We start from the raw sequence: 11,411 nt of genomic DNA, 5'->3' as shown, positions 1-11,411 counted from the left end.
CCGCCCGCCGGTGACAGCGCCCCACGGGGACAAGCCGGCGCAGCGCTGCCCAGGCTAGGCGGCCGCGCGCGAGGCGAGTCCCCGGGGTGGGCTGGCGGCGGTACGGTCCCGGGTGCGAGAACGCCTCGCCTTTCCGCGCGGCGCGGCGCTTCGGGGCTCGCGCAGTGCTCGGGCTCTGGATTGTGCCGCTTGGATCGTGCTCCCGCGTGTGGGCGTCGGAAAAGAACCCAGAGCCGGTAAGTGATCTGAAGGCTGCACTTGCTTCTGGGATTTGACCCGCCAGGGTGACAATCCAGTCCACCAGACTCGGCCTCATCCCTACCCTCCCGCCCCCGACCGAATGCAGCCTGGGCAAGTTCCAGGCACTGAGTTTTTTTTTCTCTCTCTTGGTAGAGGTAATGACTTGGAGCCCCGTGCTCCCCCGCACCCTGCTGGTTACACACTTAAGACGGTAGCCCTGTTAATTAACTTTAATTACAATCATTCGGCCTCCACCTGCCTGAACCTAGCACTGTACCCGAGGACCTCTCTAGAGTGCTTTTACCAGGCATCTCTTTCTCCTTTGGTGTGGGAAGCAGTTCTCGTGGGAGAATTGATGTCCATCTATTAATTAAAGTAAGTTTTATTTCACTTCATTCTGTCATTTCTTCTTCTTCTTCTTCTTCTTCTTCTTCTTCTTCTTCTTCTTCTTCTTCTTCTTCTTCTTCTTCTTCTTCTTCTGTCTTGAATTTTTCTGTGGCGATCTGGATGGAATTACTTTGTTGTGGAAGAAGGTTTGTGGAATAATCTTGGGAACTTTTGATAATTAGAAGAAAAATATGAAAGAAGTGATAAGCCAAGAGTAAGTTGGTAGAGCGATACCAAGTTTGTCCTTGAAGTATATAAGTTTTTTTTGCCTGTATTGAAATAAGCTATTTTTAAAAGTACATTTAACCGGTTGTCATTGTTATTACCAATAATAGCACTGTACTTACAAACCCTGTATTGATTCTCCCTAAGCGCTCTGCACCAGAAGTGTATGGAGCATTGTTTGTATGCAAGTGGAAGGAAGCTATGGCTGCAGTAACTTTTTAAAGAAAACGAGTATCTATAAGATTGTTATTTATGACTTTTATACACTTACAAGAGCAATGTGGAGGGCAAAGGCGCTTGGTATTTCACCATTTAACAATGTTTAAAAGAGGAAAAAAAAGTGGGTCGTGCAAGTAGGCTACATCCTAAAATGGAAATATCCCCTGGCTCCCATCTGAGGAGAGACTGAACACACATTTAAGGTGGGTCTTCACACCAAGAGGGTGTTATATTGGCTTGATGTGTCAGAACCAAAGATTTTTTTAAAAATAAAATGTACCTAGAGGGTAAGTCAAATGACTTGTTAAAACAGATTTATGTGCATCTGCTGTCTTGCATATTTTCCTTCCTCTGCTTAGTCTATCAGATGGGTTTTATGGGTTGTCTGTGAAAGGAGAGGCCGGTGGTTCACTTACAAACAAATTCATGTTTTTCTGACATCTCAAGTTCCCAGCTGTGAGGCTCATGGGCACTCAATGAATGCTTTTCAGAAGAAACCTCATTTAGTTACCATGGTTAAAGGGAACTCGGGTTATAATGAATTACACTTTTGAAAACCTGCTTCTGGAAATTCTGGGATATAGCCTTCAAGAGGGCTCAGAAGGAGATTTTGCCTTTTGTTTTGTTACTTTCTAACACACTTCCTTGTGGGGTGTGGTGACAGGGACCATAAAATTCGCACTGTGAGTGACAGTCATTGCCTTAATAGCTTTTGTGGTCACGTGTCCCACCCTGTCTTCAGATTTGTTTATTGATTCACTTATTGGGCTTTGCTTTTGCATGTGCTAGACAGTGGGGTGTTTTGGATGCTTTGTAGAACAGTAATCAGGTGGATTGCTTCTTATTGGTGCTAGAAATACGCCTTAACTTTAACCAAGCATGGTGAAGGTAAAAGTAGAAGGTATGGGATGTCATCTTAAATCATTTCTACCTTAGACTTTATTATTTTCGATCTCAAAAACATACCACCGAGGGCCGGGCTAGATGACTCAGCCAGTAAAGTTGCCATCTACCAAACCTAGTGACATGAGTTTGCTCCCCTAGACCCAGGGTCTGAGGGTGGAAGGAGAGAACTGAGTCTGTCAAGTTGTCCCTGACCTCTAAACAAATGCTGCGTCACTCCCACCCACGTATACATACATACACACACACACACACACACACACACACACACACACACACGTAAATGTAGATAAAATGTCACCTAAATCTTATATATGTGATAGTAGTAAAGTCATTTGACTCACTTAGTTTTGTTTCCTTGATTGAAATAGCAGTGGTAGTCTCTCCTAATTGTCCTGTCTCTGTAGAAATTTTCTTGAAGTTTTAACTCGGCATAAGCAGACTTTCTTTCATGTGCTCCAATGAGAACACAGGTATTCTGATATGGGCAAGGTGGGCCTTTTGTTGAAAGGTATTTGTGAGAGGCAGAGAGAATTATTTTCTGACTTATGTGCATATATGTATGGATAATTGAGGGAATAACCTGGGATGGGTTGTTTAAATGCCTTATCATTCCTAAAGATAAAATATAAACCAAAAAACAGGCAACCAAACAAACAAGCCACCACTGGCTATGCTGTGTAGCTCGCTCTGTGGACCAACATGGGAGACTGGTCTTTTCCTGGTGTCAGATGCCTCGAACTACAGGGGTGGAGATGGGCAAGGACTGTGCAGAGCTTGTCACTGCATTCTCAAGAAGTGCAGACACTTCCCTTTTCCACCTGCCCATCTGACATCACTACTTGTTGAACTCGAAGTCCATTGCACCTGCTCTGCCTTCCTGCTGTGGTTCGATGTTTATCTTCTCTCACTGTGCCTTCTTCATGGCCTTTGGTCTACTTTCAGGGGCTGATGTCTCCACCTGTGGCCTTTCCTCTTAGAAACCCCATTCAATAGCTCTTACTCTGATCTCAGCATTTGCAAAGCCCTGACTTGCTGCAGTCTTTAACTATACTTCTTGAGTTGATAGAAGATGTTTAGAAGGCCCCACCCATCCATTCTAAAGGATGGTGCCAGATCTCTGGGGTGTGAATAAAGCATTATATTGCAAACCCTCTAAAGTCAAGGTCACAGACTTGAGTTTTTTCATTGCTCCAGAGTAAGTACTATTTTGCAGCCATAATAGTCTTCTGAGAATGTTGTTCTGTCTCCCCAGTCCTTCTTCACTTGGACTGAGCAGTTTGTCTCAGGGCTGTTTGTACCCATGTCATTTCCTTTGCTTATTGTCATGTCTATGCCTGATCTTTTTTTAAACTACTGGAGAGAAGACATCTTCACTTTGTAACCCTTGACACTGTTCACAAGTGAGATAAGATGTACTGTTATCTTGAACTGAAAGTATTTCCCACTATTCTCTTAGAGAGAGCCATGTTCCTTAAATATTTATTGAAGGAATAAATGTAAACAAAGCGGCATATAAATTCAGAGACAGTTGAAGTACTTGTCTTTTTGTAAGGACAAGAGATTTTAAGAATCGCAGAACCAAGAGGAAGCTCTTGAATTCAGTTGGAAAAGAGGTCAGGGCGCTATTTATAAATGCAGAGAGGAAACATTCACAGTAGGCTATTTTGAAACATCTGGTTGTTGCTCTAAAAATGCAGCTCTTAAATTCGGAGAGATGGTGAATAGATATTTGTACTACAACACTGAGATGCAATGCACATGAAAAGTGTGCTTATATTGTAACTCTACATTTAAAGGTCTTTGTACTGAGCTGTAATATTGTTTCCGGTTTTGCCTGGATTAATTGAAGATTAAAGCTGTATTTAAACCTGTCTGCCTCTCGGTTCAACATTTGAAAGCGTTAGGTTCAGCTACAGATGTGCTACAGACTGTTAGGGCCAGGAAAGGGCCTGTTTCCAATAGAAGCACAACGAGGCATCGGAGCACATGCGTGGGCATCTACTACAGTGACATGTGGTTGGTCTCAGCTTGTCATTCCTCATAGAAACTGTGGAAGATAAACTCTTTCTTTGGTTGCTCCCAAGTCATGGCTTTACTTGAAAGATTTCTCCATTAGAATTTAAAGGAAATTTCAAACCTCAACTAATTAACTTAAATATAGATGGGAACTTTGAGAGATACACTGTGACCAAGGAGATGATCAAGCACTTGCGTATTAAGATCCTATCTAAAACACTCGGAGGCAGGCTTTGGGCATGGGGCAGTGTAATAGCACCTCTTACTAAGTAAAGGTGTGGGCTTTCCTGACTTTGACAGAGACACTGAATTCTAGATTGCAGAGTTGGGTTTTTCTGAATACAAAGTAAGTAAAATAAAAATATCTCAAAATAATCTTTTCCCTTGAGCCAAATGATTTGGCTGAGAATCCGGCTATTAGAAGATCAAGTTTCACTTATTTTGCATTTAGTGGCTAATGACTAAATGTTTGTTGTCTTCCAGAAACCATTCAAAGGGCCATGCACATATTCAAGCATATCCCCCTTGAAACAGCCTTGGGTGGTATGCATTATTATCTTCCCTGCCTATTCGAAGACAGCAGGGAGACTCAGGAGAGAAAGACATTGTTGAAGTCCACAAAAGTTGTGGGCAGCACATTTGGGACCTCTGGTAATCATTGTGGCCTGTGTTCTAAGTCTAAAGCCTTCCAGTCTCAAAACACTAATCGTGTCCGTGTCTCACTAGGTTAATAAAGCTGTGCTTACTACTAATTAAGTACTTTGTGGGTTTATTAGAAAAATAATTTACAGTCCTCTTTTAAAGAAAGGTGATATTACCGTGTAGGCCAAAGAGTTAGCACTCAAATCTAATGCATTGATATTATATGATATAATTAAGTGTAATATTGATTAATTAGATGAATTAATAATAGTCAGCACTCAACATATGATTTCAGTTTATATTAGGTCAATGTGTACATATATTTATGTTTGTCTATCTATCTATCTATCTATCTATCTATCTATCTATCTATCTATCTATCTATCTATATCTGTGTATGTGTGCACGCATGTGTGTGTGTGCCTCTATGTATATATCCATATGTATATATTCTTTTCTCTGTACTTATTTATTGGCAATTCTGTAAGAGAATAGATATATTTTCCTACTCTTAGAAGTAAGGGCTCTTAAGTTTCAGGGAAGTTAAATGATATTATAAAGATACCCAGTTAAAATGTAGAAAAACCTAGGTCAGGGAGATGGTTCAGTGGGTAAAAGTACTATCCTTGCAAGAATGATGACCTGAACTCAATCCTTGGAGCCCACATAAAATGATCACTACAATGGTTCCTGATAATCCCAGAACACCTACTGCTATGTAGGAGGTGAAGTACTGATCACCCCCCACCCCCAGAAACTCCTCGGCCTGCAAGCCTGGTGTATATATATATGCAGTATAACAGTGGAAACACATGCATGTATTCACACGTGTGCATGAGTGCATGTACACACACATACACCAGAAATAAGGCGAGTGAAGAGAAGAGGAATGGATGGGGAGAGAGGAGAGAAAGAATAGATTAAATAAAACAATCAAAAAGTGGAGAAGTCTGGATGGGAATCTAGTGTGGGTGGAATTAATGAGGGATTAAGGGCAGATGGAGCAGGAAAAGCTCATGGACTGATAGTACCGCACTTTGAAGACTGAACTGTCAAAGGAGGAGAATAAAACATACACAGAGTTCATTCTGTTTCCTCTCCCCTCTCCTCTATCAAATTAGCGTCTTAACCATTTTGTAAGTGTACCATTGAAGAGTGTTAAGCCTGCTTACATTCTTGTAGAACAGATTTACACAACATTTTCTTCTTGCAAAAACTGAACTATTATGCCCATTAAACGGCTTCCCACTTCTCTACCCCTCTTTGATGTTCGTCAGTTTACTCTTGATTGCTATGAATTCAGTAACTTTAGGTAAAAATGTGTTCATGTGGCAATTTCCTTTCTGTGACTGGTTTATTTTACTTCGCACAAGGTGGTAAAGACTCAACTTTGTGATAGAGTTTTCTTTCTCTCTATGTGCATCTGTATGTCTTATGCATCTATGTGTGTATATATGCTTGTGTGTATGTGCAGATGTGTGTGTGCACATGCATGTGGCAATCTAAGGGTAAACAGACAGACCCAGTCCTTTTCTACCTTATTAATTCATGTGGGGGGTCTTTCCTTTGAACCCGGAGCTGGCACCTTCTGCTACTCTAACTAGCCAGTCTGACCTCAGGCTCCCCTGTCTTCTGTCTACTGAATGCTGAGATTATGGGAAGGCTGCTAGTTCCACCTGGTAAGTTTCACAGGTACTGGAGACCAGAACTCAAGTCCCTGTCCTTGGAAAGCATTTTTTTTTAACCTCACAGCTATCTCTCCAGTTTTCATTTCTTTTAAAACAGGACTCCCTATCCCATCACTTGTGTGCACATTTCATTATCACCTTCTTCTGCCTTCATACCCTGGGCTGCTCCTTTTGTTCTCATTGGAAGTGGAGTCTTTTGTGTCATCTCCTGCTCTTGCCATCCAGCTGTTTCCTTACTCTGACCACTGCTTGCTTCTTTTGTCACTGGAGAGGTTTTGGTTCTTAATTGTTTGACTTTGGCTGACTATTTTGCTGAGCAAATTTTACCACAGTTACCCATAAAATGTCTTTCTGCAATGGTAGGTGCAAAATAACTGTTACTAAATTGTATATTACCATTGCTGTATAAAATGACATCAAAGATGTTTTCCATTAACTTGTTATTGGCTGTTAAATCTCAGGCAATTAATTTGTAAATGAACTGAGGCTTTTTTATATAACGACCTATATGGACACCTACACCCATGATCAACCTAAGAGTTCTGTAGTATAAGATTTGAGCTTACAAAGTATGGAATATAGTAATTTAAGCACTCTTTACTACAATGCTCCTCAGCCTATGAATTGCAGCTCCTTTGGGGTTACATATTAGATATTTACATTATGATTCATAACAGTAGCAAAATTACAGTTATAAAGTGGCAATGGAATAACTTTATGGCTATGGGTCACCACAGCATGAGGAAGTGTATATAAAGGGTCTCAGCACTGGGAAGGTGGGGAACCATTACTCTAGTGACTCTCGAGTGCTCATGCATGGGACACCAATGAGAAGAAGAATACGACACCTTTCTACCATTTAATTAACCAGACAGATAACAGCATGAGTTGTGGAATCTACCCTAAAATTTTTGCTTCACTGTTATCTCCTTTTTTTTTGCCTTGGGTCTTGGACTTGTTTCCCAAGAGAGCTGCAAGAATAACAAAGGACCCTACACAGATGATTCACAACCATGGGTTGTTGTTAACAGTATAAATCCTAGGAAAAAGGAAAGGGGATGAATGTGTCTGGAGAAATGGGGTGGGCTAGTCGTTTAAATTAAGGTCATAGGGCTGAGCAGATCATAGCCTGTGGGTGAGCACATTTCAGAAAGATGATCAGATTGAGGGACTTGTCTTCTTATAAGGAGTTTAATTTTGCCAGATTCTAGGGTAGGTAAAGAGATGGTAGTGGAGAGAGATGCCAAGTGATCAGCTTTTGATTCATGGCCAAATATATAAGGCTCTGACAGTAAAGGAGTTTTAGTTTAGACTTTCAACTTCCTAGTCTGATTTACATATGGAATTGAGTAAAATGAAAAATAAATTCTCACCATCACTTTCTCTTGTGCTTTGTTGTGGGGAACAAGATTGTTGAATGTGTTGTCTTTTTGGATATTTGGAGTTAATATTTCAGTTTTAAACAATGGAGTTAACTTTGTGCACAAAGAACACGATACCCATTGCTTATGACTATTCTTCACCAAAGCAGAGGGAACTGCATTACACTCTGGTGTAAACTACTTGGTTAGCATCCTCTTGACATGATGTCTTTTCATTTTTAAGGAATAAGCTATATGTCCTCGTTTGCTGGCACATTGAGGGCAGAAACACTTTTCTTTTGACCATCTATTGTTCCCACAACATATAGGGACTGACTTGTTGTAGGGAGTGGAAATTGGTACCATGGTAGGATATATTGCATCACCTCTCTTGTCTCTGCTACTCAGTCATTGAGCTGAGTAGAAACAGTTTCTAGTAACCCTTGGCTCTAACCCTGGGAGACAGTACTAATCTACTGGGAACTACTGTTCTGGAAAGCAATAATCATCTATTGTTATTAGACACTGTACGGCATGTCTTGTAGGACATTGAAGGTTACATTATTCATTAAGCAGCTCCCATTTTATAGCTATTTTCAAAAGCTTCTCTTAATCATGTGACCTTATGAGTATTAAGCTTATTAATTTGTTAAAACTGCAGTATCGCACTCACCTAGAGTTAAAATGATGTCTTTCTTTAATGGATTAATGATATACTGAAGTTCAATTCTACAAACGCTTTTTTCCCTCTCCCTTAAGGAATTAGAATCAACCAAGGTGATTCCAGAGCTTGCCTGACTAAGCATGCAGTGCCCTTGTATTTAATGAAGTGGCTGAGGTACAAACCAAAGGTGTCATTTGTTTTCTTTCCTGGTTCGAAGACATAGACGATGATCCTCTGGGAAAGGGTGCAGACAGGTGAAGAAGCAAAGAGGGCTTCAGTGGCCCAGTTTTTCTTCCATGAGGCCAAAGGAGAGGTAGTAGGTGCCCAGCAGATGATTTGGAATGACTTCCACTGATTTTCTGCCGTATTTGATTCCTAACCTGAAGACCTCTTAGAGGTTCGGTGGATTGGATGAATTTGAATCTGTTTCTGGGTCTGTTCCTTACTAGCTTGCTGACTTAGGAAGGCTGAATTTTCAAACAACGAATACTTCCTACCTGCCATCCTGACTTGATAAGAGGTGTCAAGTAGTAATTAAAATGAATTGATCATAGTTAAGGTAATAGTAAAGAGTGTTGAATAGCAAGGCATGCTTAGCAGTGTAGAAGGTAGAGGAAGTCATCCTTGAGAAGGGGAGCATTTGATGAGGGCACGAGCCATGAACTATGGGAATGTGGAGTATGCACTGGTATAGTTGGTATTTTCACTCTTTGGTCTTTGGGGGTTCACCACCCAGCTATCAAATAAATGTATGAAGTCTTATTGTTACTTATAAATGCCAGGCAGGCCTTAGCTTGACTTGTTTCTAGTCAAGTTTTCTTAACTAATATTATCCCATGAACCTTTCGCCTCTGGGATTTATCCTTCTCTATTCTGTATATCATTCTTTATTTCTTACACCATGGTTTGTTGTGTAACTGGTTGGCTGGGCCCTAATATCCTCTCTTCTCCTTTTCTTGCTCCCCAGATTTCTTCTCCTGTTTATTCTCTCTGTCTGCCAGCCCTGCCAATACTTTCTTCTGCCTAGCTATTGGCCATTCAGATGTTTATTAGAGCAATCAGGTGGTTTAGACATGGAAAGTAACACAGCTTCACAGTTAAACAAATGCAACATAAATGAATGCAACACATCTTTGCATCATTAAACAAATGTTCCACAGCATAAACAAACGTAACATATTTTCAACTAATATTCCACAACATGCTTGTGATTGAAAGAGATGGAAGTGAGAGAGAAAAAGGTCTATATTAGGTTCAGACTGAGGCCATTTGGTAGCTGCCACTGGAGCCAGAAAACCGGGGAATGTGAATTTGGATAGTTGTGGGAAGTGTTTATGATGTGGCTTGTGTTACAAAATTAACCATAATGCTTCAGGGATTGAGAATCTGGTGTGCAGGGAGGGAGCCAAGAAAGTTATGGATACTGGTCCAGGGACCTATTGTCATAGTTTAAGGTAAATAAGATGGTGGGTTGAGTTGTGGCAGCAGGCAATTGAGGAGATGGAGTTGGGTTCATGATAGAGCATGGTAAGATGACAAAACTGTTTATTAGGTGACACATAGGTCAGGCTTCTATGAGTCTAAGTGGTGTTCCCCTTCTGTGTGCTTCCTCATTATGTAAATCAGGATAGCATGGTCTTGTGCACAGTCATGTTTATAACACCTATCATTTGTACCATTCCTCAACTCATGCTGTAGGATGTTTGTAAACAACTACTTTGATTGGCATTTATTGGGAAGCTTTAGAAGGTGATAAACAAATTGACAGAATGTATTATGGTAAAATAATAATGGGAAACTCTGACTTCATTCATGTGTCTAGTTAGTGTTCTAAATGGTTCAAATGTATTGAGACATTTACTTCTTACTCTAGCCCTACGTGGTAGGTATAGGAACTACTTATACACATTTTCCTGTTTAGGAAGCTAAGAATAGAGACACTACATACCCACATGCACAAGGTTTGTAGCTGGGGACCTATTATTCGATCCATGTCACTTTGGTTTAGACTTTCTGCTTTTATACCAAAGTCATCCAAGGAATGGTCAGAAGATGGCTGAGACTATGGTGTGAGTGTGTTCATCCTCTCAGATCATATGTGAAACCAGAATCCCCTAGAGTCTGAGTCTTTAAAGGTGGGCCCTTTGGGAGGTGGTTAACTCACAGCTGTGGAGCATTTGTGGATGAGATTAATGAGTTTATAAAATGGGAAGAGCGAACTTCTTATCCCTTTTGCTCTTCTGCCAGATTGGAGAGCATGCCCGGGTGTGACAAACTTCCCCAGACACTGCACCTCCAGGTGCTTTCCTCTAGGTTTATTGTGTTCCACAACTGTGAGCAATGTATACCTATTGGTTTTAAATTATCCATTGTAAGATATTTTGTACAACCACCTACCTAGCGTGAAGCAACTCTCTTAGTCTTTGAGATCTAACAGAAACAAGTCTTTCTTCCTTCTTTTCTCTACAGAACAACAAATAAATATTGCCTTCTCCATGTTCCTTCCATTACCTTTTAGGGCAGCAATTCTCAACCTATGGATTGAGAACCTTTTGGCTGTCCAAAGACCCTTTCACAGGGTTTTCCTAAGAAAACACAGATATTTGCATTAGGACTCATAACAGTAGCAATATTACAGTTATGAAATAGTTAATGAAATAATTTTATGTTTGGGGGTCACCATAACATAAGAAACTGTAATAAAGGTCTCAGTACTTGGAAGATTGAGAACCTTAGGGTATTATAGAAATAATCAGGATAACTCCAAATGGAGACGGAAATGTTCTTGTCTCCACATCCATTGATATCTAGTTCCCCACTATATAAATGGTGTGGAACTCATTTAAAGGGTGGAGAGAGGTTAGTAAGGATGGTTTCAAAGCCAGAATAAAAACGAAACCTGTGTGTATGAACGCACATGTACACACTTATTCTTATGTTGTTTTCATCCCTAGTTTTTACCTTTCTATTTCATATGTACATATTCTTCTAGGTGGCAGATCAAGGACCCCAGGCCAAAGTCTATACTCAAAGCTCTCTCTGCTGCAACTGAACATACTGAGT

The 11,411-nt window shown here is 40.6% G+C and overlaps 1 protein-coding gene across 4 annotated transcripts in view; it reads left to right on the top strand.

The window, feature by feature from the left end:
- The first annotated feature begins 6 nt into the window (after nucleotides 1-6).
- The window catches only part of Arap2 (ArfGAP with RhoGAP domain, ankyrin repeat and PH domain 2), a 167,301-nt gene continuing 155,896 nt past the window's right edge, over nucleotides 7-11,411 (top strand). For 3 of the 4 annotated variants that reach the window (XM_013350802.2, XM_005359243.2, XM_026785085.1), the window contains exon 1: nucleotides 7-236. The gene's annotated coding sequence lies outside the window, so the exon portion shown is untranslated. Of the gene's footprint in view, nucleotides 237-420; nucleotides 616-11,411 lie in introns of those variants that run through there. The other variant, XM_013350800.2, reaches the window with a different exon arrangement.

Source organism: Microtus ochrogaster, linkage group LG1 (assembly GCF_000317375.1).
Source record: "Microtus ochrogaster isolate Prairie Vole_2 linkage group LG1, MicOch1.0, whole genome shotgun sequence".
Lineage (NCBI taxonomy): Eukaryota > Metazoa > Chordata > Mammalia > Rodentia > Cricetidae > Microtus > Microtus ochrogaster.
The sequence above is the reverse complement of the archived record's forward strand: the minus strand, read 5'-3'. Positions and strand labels throughout refer to the sequence as shown.